We start from the raw sequence: 12,506 nt of genomic DNA, 5'->3' as shown, positions 1-12,506 counted from the left end.
GATCTAACCCCTTTGCTTGGTACAACAGAAAAAAATAATCAATAGATTTGAGTAAAAGAGTAGAGTTCAAATCTTACCTCATTATGTGACCTTAAGCAAATCACCACATCTGTAGACTTCTGTTATCTTATCCATAAAATGATAGGGTTGAACTAAAATGGGCCCTTCCAGTTCTAAGCCAGTGATCCCATGATGTTCAAGGAACCAGGAAACATGTGGTCTTAGGACTCTGGCTTGATTACTTATGAATTCTTTATGGGCCCACGTTACTTCCTTGGCTTTATTTAGCCTCGTTTCTCATCTGTAAGATCATAGAGTTAGAACAAGAAGGAGCCTTAAAGACTGCTCAGTCTAATTCCTCCATTTTAAGGAGGAGGGAATGGAGGTCCAGCAATGGGGAAGGGCTTTGTGAGAAGTGGCAAAGCCAGGATTTAAGCCTCCTGGTCCAAGGAAATGACAGAGACAAGATGTGAACCAAGATTTCTAATCTGACTGGTCCAAATCCAGTTGACAGATTATCCCAACCATCTAGCAAGGTGGCATATTGTATAGAGAAATCTATAACTTCAAATGCTGCCTGGGCAAGTCTTGGCAAGCCATTCCTTGAAGCCTCAGCTTCCTCAGCTGTAAAATGGGAATAACAACAGCACCTACCTCACAAGGTTGTTGTAGGGATCCTATAAGCCTATGTGGTAGAGTCCTTTGCAAACCTCAAAGTACCCTATAAATGGCAGCTATCATTGTTATAATTTTGTTATTATTATCAGTTATATGGATCTTTGAGACAAGAAACAGGGGAGGTCAGATGTAATAGACTATGAATTATGAAAAAGAAGGCTGGGTTTTAATCAGCTAATGTTGATTAGCTCTGGGCATGTCATCTCTGAGCCTCAGTTTCCTTATCTGTAAACTAGGCAGAAGTCTTCTCTGAGCCTCAATTTCCTTATCCATAAATAGGATAACAACCTTTTTCCTGTAACTCTTACAGGGTTATTATAAAGAAAGTGTGAAATGGGGGCAGGTAGGTGGTTCAGTAAATCGAGTCAGGCCTGGATTTGGAAGGTCCTGGGTTCAAATTTCGCTCTCACTTAGTAGCTATGTGACCCAGACGAGTCACATAACCCCAGCTGCTTAGTCATTCCCGCTCTTGTGCCTTGAAACCAAGACACTATATCGACTCTAAGACAGAAGGTCAGGGTTTAAAAAACCAAACCAAAACAACCCAGTGCCTGGCTCTGAAGTGCTTGCCCATGACAAGGCTTTCGATAGAAAGGAAGTTTCCGGAGGCTAGAAACTGCTTTTTGTTATTGTGGTCGTTGAATTTCCAGCACGTAGTCTAGTGCCTGGCATATAGTAGGGGCATAATAAATGCCTGATGAATGGAATGACACTTAAATAGGGAATCTGAGTCTTCCTACAGAAGGATCACTAACTTCTGCATTTTCCTACTCCCTCCTAGCTCGCCAAGGTCCTCGGATCCTGGGGAACTGCATCAGATCTGGCTGGATTTAAAATTTCTTCAGACTGACCCTTTCATAGTCCCTTGAAGCCATTAATTCTCAAGACAGCCCAGTGAGATAGCTGGAGTGCTCATTACGTTTTATAGATGAAAAAAGGCAGCCTCAAGAGGTCAACAGACTTGTCCCGACCACCCAGGAAGTGGGGGGGGGCAGTGTTAGGTCCCTGATTCCTGCCAGCTCCTCAACAGCTCACCTCTGGGGCCCTGCGGTGCCTGGCTGCGGAGAACCGGAGGCATGGCTGACTCTGATTTCTCCTCCCATTTCTTCAATGGTACAATGAAAGCTCATCTCCCCCCGCCTTTAATTCTTTCTTGGGGCTCTTCTATCTTTTCTATTTTTCATCATAATTAAGATGGGAAGCATTGACCGAAACACTGAAAAGAAGTGAATCGGGCCAAATATAAAGAGACCAGTTGAAGCCTCTTTGGAAAAGTAAAGAAGGATTCTCCCCATGGAAAGATGGCCAGAAAGGAAACCTGGAGCCCATAACCAAGAGCGTTCTTAATTAGATATTTCATTAAAATAATGGCCCGTCTTTGAAAGGCAATTAAGACAGAATGGGGGGCTGTGAGATGCTCCGATGCTGCAACGAAGCATCGATCGGTTAGTCATTTGGAAAGGGGAGTCCGATTCACGTGAGCATGCTTTTAATTTTATGCCACCGAGCCCGAGGCACGTCCAGGACAGGTAATCTGTGCTTTCAGACTTCCTGAGGAGGTTCGGTGGCTGCTGCTGAGCCTCCACAATCTTTGGTTACTTGGAATAGTCCATTAGTTAATTGCTTTGTGGTGATGAGCTTACCCAGGCAAGGGAACAGGATGGTCCTGAGAAGGTCACATTAATGTGCTTGGATGAACTTGGTCCGCCCTTAAGCCCTGTTGGGATATGGTTCCCAGGAGCAGCAGCTCTTCACACGGCTTTGCTGATTATCAGGCAATGATAACCAGGCAGCCGAAGGAGCAGGTCTTCAAAGAGGATGAGCTGAGGAGCTGCTCCCAAACTCGGCGTGACTTCAGCTGTGGATCTGGGGGTTAGTTAAGTGTCAATGAGGCATCATGGAAGCACACTGGCGTGAAGAGATCCCTGGCCTTGGAATCACAGGAGTGTAGATTCCGAGCGGGAAGGGTCCTCGGAGACCAGTGAATCAAAGATGAAGAAACTGAAGCTTGAGAGAAGTCAAGCCATTATCATCGTCACCATCAATAGTGTAGAACTGAAGGGCTCTCAAAAGCTCTCGAAATCAAACACCCCCCCATTTTCCAACTGAGGTCTAGAGAGTTGAAGAAACTTGGTCAAGATCTTCCAGCTCTTAAATATCAGAGAAGGGATCTGAAATCTAGGTCCTCGTGATTCCAAGTCCAAAACTCTAGTCTGGACCACCATCCTGACTCACAATCAGAAGGGAGGGACCTGGGTTGGAATCCCATTTAAAAATATTTACCTGTGTGACCCTGGGCAAGTCACTTGACCCCCATTGCCTACCCTTACCACTCTTCTGCCTTGGAGCCAATATGCAGTATTGACTCCAAGTCGAAAGGTAAGGATTTTTTTTTAAAAAAATATTTACTAGTAGTGGGAGTAAAGTATATTCACTAGTAGTATATAAACTGTCCCCAATTAACAGATAAAGAAACTGAGGCTCAGAGATGACATGCCCAGAGGTAATCACTCTTGAGCTTTAATTTCCTCAGTCATAAAACAGGAATAATAATATATGTAATAAATATGTAGAGATTCTTATTGTATAAATAGGGATGTTGAACATTGGACTTTATCCCTCTGAAGTCCCTTAGTATTTCCCCAAATTCCCTTTAATCTCTCCTGTGCCTCCACCTCTGCGTGGTCATATTATTGTTTTATAGATTCTGCAGCTCCTCCCTCTTCCTCTTTTGCTCTCTCAAGCAGACTGGGTTGGTACCTTTTTAGTTAGTTTTTTTGGTCAATTTATTAGTAATAAAAATGTATGAAATATAATACTTAGTTTTTGTATATTAATTTTAAAATCCACATTGTCTTGGGTCAGTGAATGCCCCGCTACCCCAAAGATCTATAGATGAAAGTCAGAGGGTCCATGAAATTGAATGAGAAAACAATTACATCTTTATTTTCACTCATCTCTAACTGAAATTTAGCAATTCCTTCAATTATTTAAAATGAATTGTTTTGAAAAGGGATCCACAGCTTCACCACCAAAGAAGTCCATTACAAAACTTTAGACTTCACTAGAATTTTGACTTTATTGCCAAAAGGCTCCATAACATAAATGAGGAATCATTCCTTATAGACTTGTTGTCAGGATCCAAGGAGATAAGTGTTAAAAGCTTTGAGCTCTTAAGAGAGGACAGAAATTTTGTTCCTTGCTAGTGAGTAGGACATAGGTTACTGGCTCTCTTATTCTCCTAGAGTTCTAGCTGGACTACCATTGGCAACATGGGAATGGAAAAGTTAAATGAAAATTCTTCAATCTTGTGTAAAATAGAAAATTGGACTGGGCAGAGGCATCTTGGGGAAGAATCAAGAGAGTTCAAATGATAGATTTAGCCAGAGTCCTTCCTAGATGGTAAACTGGCTTCCACTTTGAGACTGAAATCTCAAAAGAGTGAGATAGCCCCTGAAGCTATGTGCTAAACAAAACATTTTTTTAAAAGAGAAACCCTTCATTGTGGTTCTAGAAGAAACTAGGTAACAAGTGCAGTTCAGTAGAAGTCCTGCAGGTGGCAATAGGAGAATAAGAGGAATATGAAGACATTGAGTGGAGAGAAAAATGCAGCAATGCCACAAAACAGTCTAATGTTGCAGCCCTGTAGTTTATAGGCTGACACATAGGTGGTGGAGTGGATAGAGTCATTGGTCTTGGAGTAGAAGGGTTTGAGTTCAAATCTTGCCTCAGATACTCAGTAGCTATGTGGCCCTGGGCAAGTCACTTAATTTCTGTTTGCCTCAGTTTCCTCAGCAGTAAAATTGTTGTTTTTTGTTTAGGTCAGTTGCTAGAGCACTGAATCTGGAGTCAGGAAGACCTGAATTCAACACTGACCTTGGGAAAGTCATTTAACCTTGTGTGCTTCAGTTTCCTCATCTGTGAAAGGAACTAGAGAAAGAAATGGCTAACCTATCTGTGGGACCCTGGCCGAGTCATTTCACTCTGTTTGCCTCAGTTTCCTCATCTGTAAAATGAACTGGAGAAGAAAATGGCAAACCACTTCAGTATCTCTGCCAAGAAAACTATAAATGGGGCCATGAAGAGTCAGACATGGTTAAACAACATTAACAATCCTAAAAGGTAAGTACTATTAGTATCCCAGTTGCTAATATCACCTACTTTTTAAGGCTATGAGATTAAAATGAGATACTATTTAAAAAGCACTTTGCAAGCCTTAAAGTGCTATATAAATGATAGCTGTTATTAGTAGTAACAGTAGACAGCAGTGGCTCTGTGAAAAAGACAGCAAGTGACATAGAAGTATCAGGAGTGTGTTTCCCTAGACATGTCCTGTCTTCTCTACATATTCCTTGGTTGCGCTTGTTCCCTCTGCCACCAGAAAATTGTCAGTCTATCAATAAACATTTATTAAGCATGTATTATGTGCTAAGCTGAGCACTAGGGATAGGAAAAGAGGCAAAAGACAGTCCCTACTCTCAAGGAGCTTTCAGTTGAATGGGGGAGACAACACACAAATGAATATATACAAAGCAAACTGTACACAGTGGGGAATTCCCCTTGTGTAGATCAGGGTCCATTCCTTGTCATTTTGTTTACTATGCAGCTGAATTAAATGCCTTTTGCTATGAACTCATGCATTCTTTGTTTGGTTTGTTAAGAAACATTGGTGGGGGCTTCTGAGCTATAAGTTTGAGTGGATACTTCTCCAATGGATACCTTTAGTTTGTGGTAAGATCAGTGTTTGATGGAGGGCTAAGCTATACACCAAATACTCGTCAGCTAGAAGAGTAGGAGGTTAGTTTATTTCTATCCCTTCATGATGAAGCAGCAAATCCAAGGTCCATCCCAACTGGCATCTGAGGGAATCATAATTATCAAGTGTTAACAACTGCTATAAATAAGTCAGCAGTCTATGGCGAAGTCCTTTAGAACTCCATGATGATAATGAGGCCAACATAATGATTTTATTAGCATTCTTCTGTTCTATGGTCACAAAACGTGACCCTCATCCCATCTGCCCATCTTGAAATACGTGCCATTGGTCACAGGGAGACCAGGCGAATCAGCTGGTATGATAACAACGTAATTTCTGTAATGCTTTATGGTTTAGGAAGAGCTTTCATCATACTCTTATGAGGACCAGAGTACAGAAGTCTAAATCTAGAGCTGAAAGGGACCTCAGAGGGAGTCTAGAACACCCTCCTTATTTTTACAGAGGAGGAAACTGAGGCTTATCCAGAGGAGTGAAATGAGTGACTTACTCAGATTCTCATGAGAGGCTGAGTCAGAACTTGGGACAGGGCTGCTGTTCTGTAACATGTTCTCTCCATTGGCAGAACTATTTCTTGATAGTTTTCTGGATGAGGAAATCAAGTCAGAGAAGTGTGACTTGACCACAGAAAGGTGACAGAGCTATTAGGAAGGGGAGAAAGAAGAGGGAGAAGTTAGAATTTGAATTGGAAGAGACCACAGAAGACATTATGGGCTAATCCCTTCTTTAAAGATAATGTTTTTAAACCCTTACCTTCTTTTGTAAGATTTGGTTCAAAGAGAGAAGACTGGTAAGAGTTAGACAATGGGGATTAAGGGATTTGCCCAGTATCACCAGCCAGGAAATGTCTGAGGTCAGATTTGAACCCAGAGCTCCTATTTCCAGGATTGGCTTTCTATCTACTGAGGAAACTAGCTGCCCTTGAAATAATATCCATTATTTCTTTCAGTAGCAGCAGCAACAACAACAATAATACACTATGTAGTAGTAGTAGTAGTAGTAGTAGTAGTAGTGTAGTAGTAGTAGAAGTAGTAGTTATGGTAGTGATGGTGCTGAAGTAGAGGTAGTGATGGTGATGGTGATGATAGTATGGTAGAGGTAGTAAGGGTGATGGTGATGTTGATGGTAGTGGTAGTGGTAGTAGTAGTAGTAGTAGTAGTAGTAGTAGTAGTAGTTATGGTGGTGGTGGTGGTGAAGTAGAGGTAGTGATGGTGATGTTGATGGTAGTAGTAGTGATGGTTGTGGTGGTGATAGTATAGTAGAGGTGGTAAGGGTGATGATGATAGTGATGGAAGTAGTAGTAGTAGTAGTAGTAGTAGTAGTAGTTATGGTGGTGGTGGTGCTGAAGTAGAGGTAGTGATGGTGGTGTTGATCGAGATAGTAGTGGTGATGATGGTGGTGATAGTATAGTAGAGGTAGTGATGGTGATGGTGATGGTGATGGTGATGGTGATGATGATGATGATGGTGATGGTGATGGTGATGGTGATGGTGATGATGATGGTGATGGTGATGGTGGTAGTAGTAGTAGTAGCAGCAGCAGCAGCAGTAGTAGCAATAGTGGTGGTGGTGATGGTCACACAACTACTAAACACCAAGCCTTGTTGGCCCCAAGTCCAGCATGCTCTCTCCTATCCCATGGTACCATCTGGCTGCTTTAAGGTTTGCAGAATGCTTTATTGGCTTCATCCCATTTCATGAGATCATAGACTTAGAGCTGAAAGGGACCTTGGAGACCGTCAAGTCCTGGAGGGAAAACTGAGGCGTGTAGCAGTAAATGACTTCGCCATGGTCACAAAGGCAATGAGTGACAAAGTCAGGGTTCGGAGCTGGATCCTCTGACCACCCCCACTGCCCTTTCCACTGTACACATCTCCCTCTTTTGTCTTCCCCCTCCTCAAGTGAGGGAGGGCTCCCGAATCCAAGCCAGATTCTCTTTCTTCTACAGCATACCACCTCAATGGGAGAATCCATGCCAATGACGAGGGACCCACTGGTGGAAGGGGAGGAGTTTTACCTTTGAGTGCTAGACAGTGGCTTTTATTCTCAGTGTCTTGGAACCCCAAGTTCTCTTCAAAGGTTTGCTCAAATATCTCCTCCAGGAGGCCCTTTCTGACCCCCCCCCAGGTGATTATGCCCCCCAAATTACTAATATTTTCTTTAGATTTCATCATAAATATTCTATACGCGTATCATGTTCCATAGAATCTAATGAAACATTTTAGAGTGATCTCTTGACACTTTAGGATGTAGCTTCTGAAGGCAGGGACTGTCTGGCTTTGGCTTGGTATCCCCAGCACCTTTCACAGTGCCTGGAATATCATAAAGGCTTAAGGAAAAAATGGGGTTTTAACCTTAATGTGCCTCCATTTCTATTTCTTTCAAATGAGGGATTTGGGCTCTGAGGCTCCTTCTAGCTCCGACTCTACAGTCCTATGACTTCTTTGGACTTCCTTTTCCTCCTTTATAAACTGAAAGAGGGGGTTGGACTGGCTGAGTGAAATGGCTGTACTACTACAACAAACATCGTGGAATCCTAAACCTAGACCTGGCAGAGACCTCAGAAGCCTGAATCAAAAGGTTTCCTCCTTCTGTGACTTTCTCGTTGCTTTTCTGGGCTTTATCTTCAAGGCCAAACACCCTTCTCTATCCCTTTTCCCATCCCACGCTGGTAGGTAATGAAACCCAAATCCAGGTGAGCTTTTCTATGAAATAGATTACTTAGGCTTTGGGCCAGGTTGTGGCATAATCCTGTTTGGTTTGGGATCATGCAGAATATATTGTTTGGGTTCTTTAAGCCCTTACCTTCTGTCTTAGGATCTATACTGAGTATTGATTCCAAGGCAGAACAGTGGCAAAGGGTAAGCAATGGGGATTAAGTGACTTGCCCAGGGTCATATAGATAGGTTAAATTTGAACCCAGGACCTCCTGTATCTAGACCTGACTCTCAAACCACTTAGCCACCTCGCTACTTCCAGAATATATTGTTGAGATTTAATAAAATAATCCTATTTTATATCCTGTATGTATTTCTTTGTATGTTGCCTCTCCTATTTGTGTATAAATGGAGATTTTGAACCTTGGACTTCATCTCCCATAAGTCCCTTAGTTTTCCCAAAATTCCCTTTATACATTTGAAAGTAAGCTCCTTGAGAGCAGGGACCATTTAATTTCCATTTTGCTATTCCTAGTCTCTAGCATACAATAAGGCACTTAATAAATACTTGTTGAATCAACAAGGGAGACAGAACAAATATTTCTGTAGAACCTTATTATTTCAAAAGTGGGTCCCTTATAATCCCATGAGGTATAATAATAAAGTGATTATGAAGGAATCACGTGAGGTACATCGATTTAGTGGGCAGCTAGGTAGATCAGTCAATAGAGCCCTGGGCTTGGAATCAGGAAGACTCATCTTCATGAGTTCAAATCTGACTTTAGGGACTTATTAGCCTTATAACTTTGAAGGAGTCATTTAACTCCATTTGCCTCAGTTTCTTCATCTGTCAAATGAGCAGGAGAAGGAAATGACAAACCATTCCAATACCTTTACCAAGAAACTTCAAATGGGGCCAGGAAGAGTTGGACATGACTGAACAACAATAAAACTATTTTTCTGTTCTTCCCCTCCCCTGTGTAACCTAGGACAAGTCATTTAATCTCCGTTGGCCTCTGTTTCCCTACCTGTAAAAATAAATCATTTGGAGTGGACGGTCTTTCCGGTGCCTTCAAGATATAGTCTTTATTTCTTGGCTCTGGCTTTTAGAGTGGTGAGCGTCCTTTAACTCCCTCATTATTCAGAAGAAGAAGCTAAGTGACTCACTCACTGATGGACAGATAATAATTAGCAAAGTCGAGATTCTAACTTGGGTTCTCCGAGTTTGAACCTGATGATTTCCTCACTGCCACATGAACTCTCTCATTCCATATGGGAGAAGAAATGCATGAGCCAAGGCATGGAGGTGGAAAGCATCAAAGGGTGTTCAGTGGACAGTGAATTGATGATGATGATGATGATGATGATGATGATGATGATGATGATGATATTTAGATAGCACTTTAAGTCAATTTTGTTGAAATGAGAGATTATTTTTTAATATTTTCTTTAAGTTTTATTTAAAAGGGAGTAGTGGGAGATAAAGCTGCAAAGTTGTTGGGATCTGGTCTCAAAAGGCTCTGTATGTCAAACTAGAAATTTTTCATTCTGCCCCCCGCCCACAAAGAGCCATGAAAAGCCAATTTCTTTATCTTTAAAATGATCTGGAGTAGGAAATAGCAGGCTAGCTGTGTGATTCTGGGCAAGTCACTTTACCCTGGTTGCCTCAGGGAAACTGAGTCAACTGAAATCTGTCAAATGTGCTGGAGAAGGAATGGTAAACTATTTCAGGATCTCTGCCAAGAAAACACCAAACAGGCAAGTCACTTCATCCTGTTTGCCTTGGTTTCCTCATCTGTCAAGTGAGCTGGAGAAGGAAATGGCAAACCTATCTGTGACCCTGGGTAAGTCATTTCATACTGCTTGCCTCAGTGTCCTCATCTGTCAAATGAGCTGGAAAAGGAAATGGAAAACCTATCTGTGACCCTGGGCAAGTCACTTCATCCTGTTTGCCTCAGTTTCCTCATCTGTCAAATGAGCTGGAGAAGGAAATGGCAAACCTATCTGTGACCCTGGGCAAATCACTTCATCCTGATTGCCTCAGTTTCCTTATTTGTCAAATGAGCTGGAGAAGGACATGGCAAAGCATTCCAGTATATTTGCCAAAAAAAAACCCAAATGGGGTCATGAAGAATTGGACTGAAAAAAAAAAGAGTTGAAGTAACTGAAAAACAAGAACCAGGGAAGCTTTCTAAGTAGGTGAATGACTTTGGATTTTAGATTTAGACTTGGAAGAGACATTCAAGATCATCAAGACCACATGACTCGATTTAAAGGAATGGAAACTAAGTCCCATAGTGAAGGCTTGTGTTTCATTTTTTTTTAACCCTTACCTTCCATCTTAGAATCAAAACTGTGTATTAGTTCTAAGGCAGAAGAGTGGTAAGGACTAGGCGATTGGGTCAAGTGTGCCCAGGGTCACACAGCTAGGAAGTATCTGAGGTCAGATTTGAACCCAAGGCTTCTGTTTCATAATAGTGAATTCAACAGTGGTATAAAATCCAGATTAGAATGTGAGACACCAAATGGGAAACTCCATTGATGTCATGGCAAACTCGAAAGCAAATCCTAGCACTTTCTGTCTTAGAATCAATATTAAGTTCCAAGGTAGAAGAGCAGTAAGGGCTAGGCAATGGGAGTTAAGTGACTTGTCCAGGATGACCCATCTAGGAAGTGTCTGAGGCCAGTTTTAACCCAGGACTTCCCATCTCTAGACCTGGCTCTCAATGGACGGAGTCACCCAACTATTCCCTGGCTCTTCTAATCCCTTTGTCCAGCTTCCTTTCCATCCCAGCTCCCTGTGAGCTTGGAATGTGGACAAGATGGCTTGCTTTCCTCCTAGTAGGGCTATGACCGCTTTGGGGAAGGGAGGGGAGGAAAGAGTCCAAGGACAGATGACTTGGATGCAGGCATGGTGTGAGGTCTAGAAGCTGGCTCGTCTGCAGAGTACAAAGAGAGGTTGCCGGTGTGGGTGTCAAGGAGACCCAGGGCTAATCCCTAGATTAGGAATTGCAGGGAAATCTTCAGTGTGTCATTTACCACATGAATCATTGGGTACTGGATTAGGAGAAAACTCACAGCCTGGGGTGGCGATTAGTACAATTAACCAGCTCTCTGATTGACTCAGAGGTAGGAACACTCCTTGCTAGGGACAGTGGGATTAGCCAGTTTGGGCAGAGTCTGGCTCTTCCCTGTCCTGGTTGGACCATAGATGAAGGATGATGTTCGATGGTAGGAGCCACATTTCACAAAGAACACTGGTGAGCTGGAGAGCACCCAAAGAAGGGATCCCAAGATGGGAGCTCAAAAAATCAGGTAGTAAGTATATTTAAACCCTCACCTTCTGTCTTAGAATCACTACCGGGTACTGGTTCCAAGGCAGAAGAGCAGTAAGGGCTAAGCAATGGGAGTTAAGTGACTTACCCAGGGTCACACAACTAAAACGTGTCCGAGGCTAGATTTGAACCCATTTACAGATTATTTATTTGGTAATTTAGGAGATGATCATGTTTATTCTAAAGAGCTATGGGTAACTTATTTAGATGCTACTTCTCCAGATTAAGTAGAGGATTAAAAATGAAAACCCTCACCTTCTATCTTAAAATCAGTATCATGTATTGGGGCTAGACAGTGGGGGTTAAGTGACTTACCCAGGGTCACACATTGAGGAAGAGTCTGAGGCTAGATTTGAACCCATTTACAGATTATTTATTTGGTAATTTAGGAGATGATCATGTTTATTCTAAAGAGCTATCGGTAACTATTATTTAGATGCTGCTTCTCCAGATTATTAAATAGAGGATTAAAAATGAAAACCCTCACCTTCTATCTTAAAATCAGTATCATGTATTGGTTCCAGGGCAGAAGAGCAGTAAGGACTTAGGCAATGGGGGTTAAGTGACTTACCCAGGGTCACCCAGCTAGGAAGTGTGTCTGATTTGAACCCAGGACCTCCCATCTCTACATCTGGCTCTCAATCCACTGAGCCACCTAGTTGCTCCCGAGGTTTAATTGAGAAAAGGAAAGACTCAGGAGCTAGGGGACAAGAGGGCTAAACATGTACACATGGAATAGTTGTGTTCAGGTATTTGAAGAGTCCTCATATGGAAGAGTAGACTTTTTCTGCTTGGTCCCTGAGGGCACGGCTAGGAGCAGAGGGTCAAAGTTGTGAAGAAACAATTTTCCATTTGATGTCTGAAAAAACTTCCTAATGATTCGAGATATCCAAATGTTGAAACGAGCTGCCATATTGGCTTAGTGAGTTCGCCATCACTGGGGATATTTACGTAGAACCCAGTCATGGCTTTGGGATGGGGGCATGTTGTTTCGGGTCTGTACAAAACTACGAAGACAGTTGAAGAGAAGTGGAACGTTTGACAAATGAAGTTGACTGAAGCC

The sequence above is a fragment of the Gracilinanus agilis genome, chromosome 1 (genome assembly GCF_016433145.1).
Source record: "Gracilinanus agilis isolate LMUSP501 chromosome 1, AgileGrace, whole genome shotgun sequence".
Taxonomy (NCBI): domain Eukaryota; kingdom Metazoa; phylum Chordata; class Mammalia; order Didelphimorphia; family Didelphidae; genus Gracilinanus; species Gracilinanus agilis.
The sequence above is the reverse complement of the archived record's forward strand: the minus strand, read 5'-3'. Positions refer to the sequence as shown.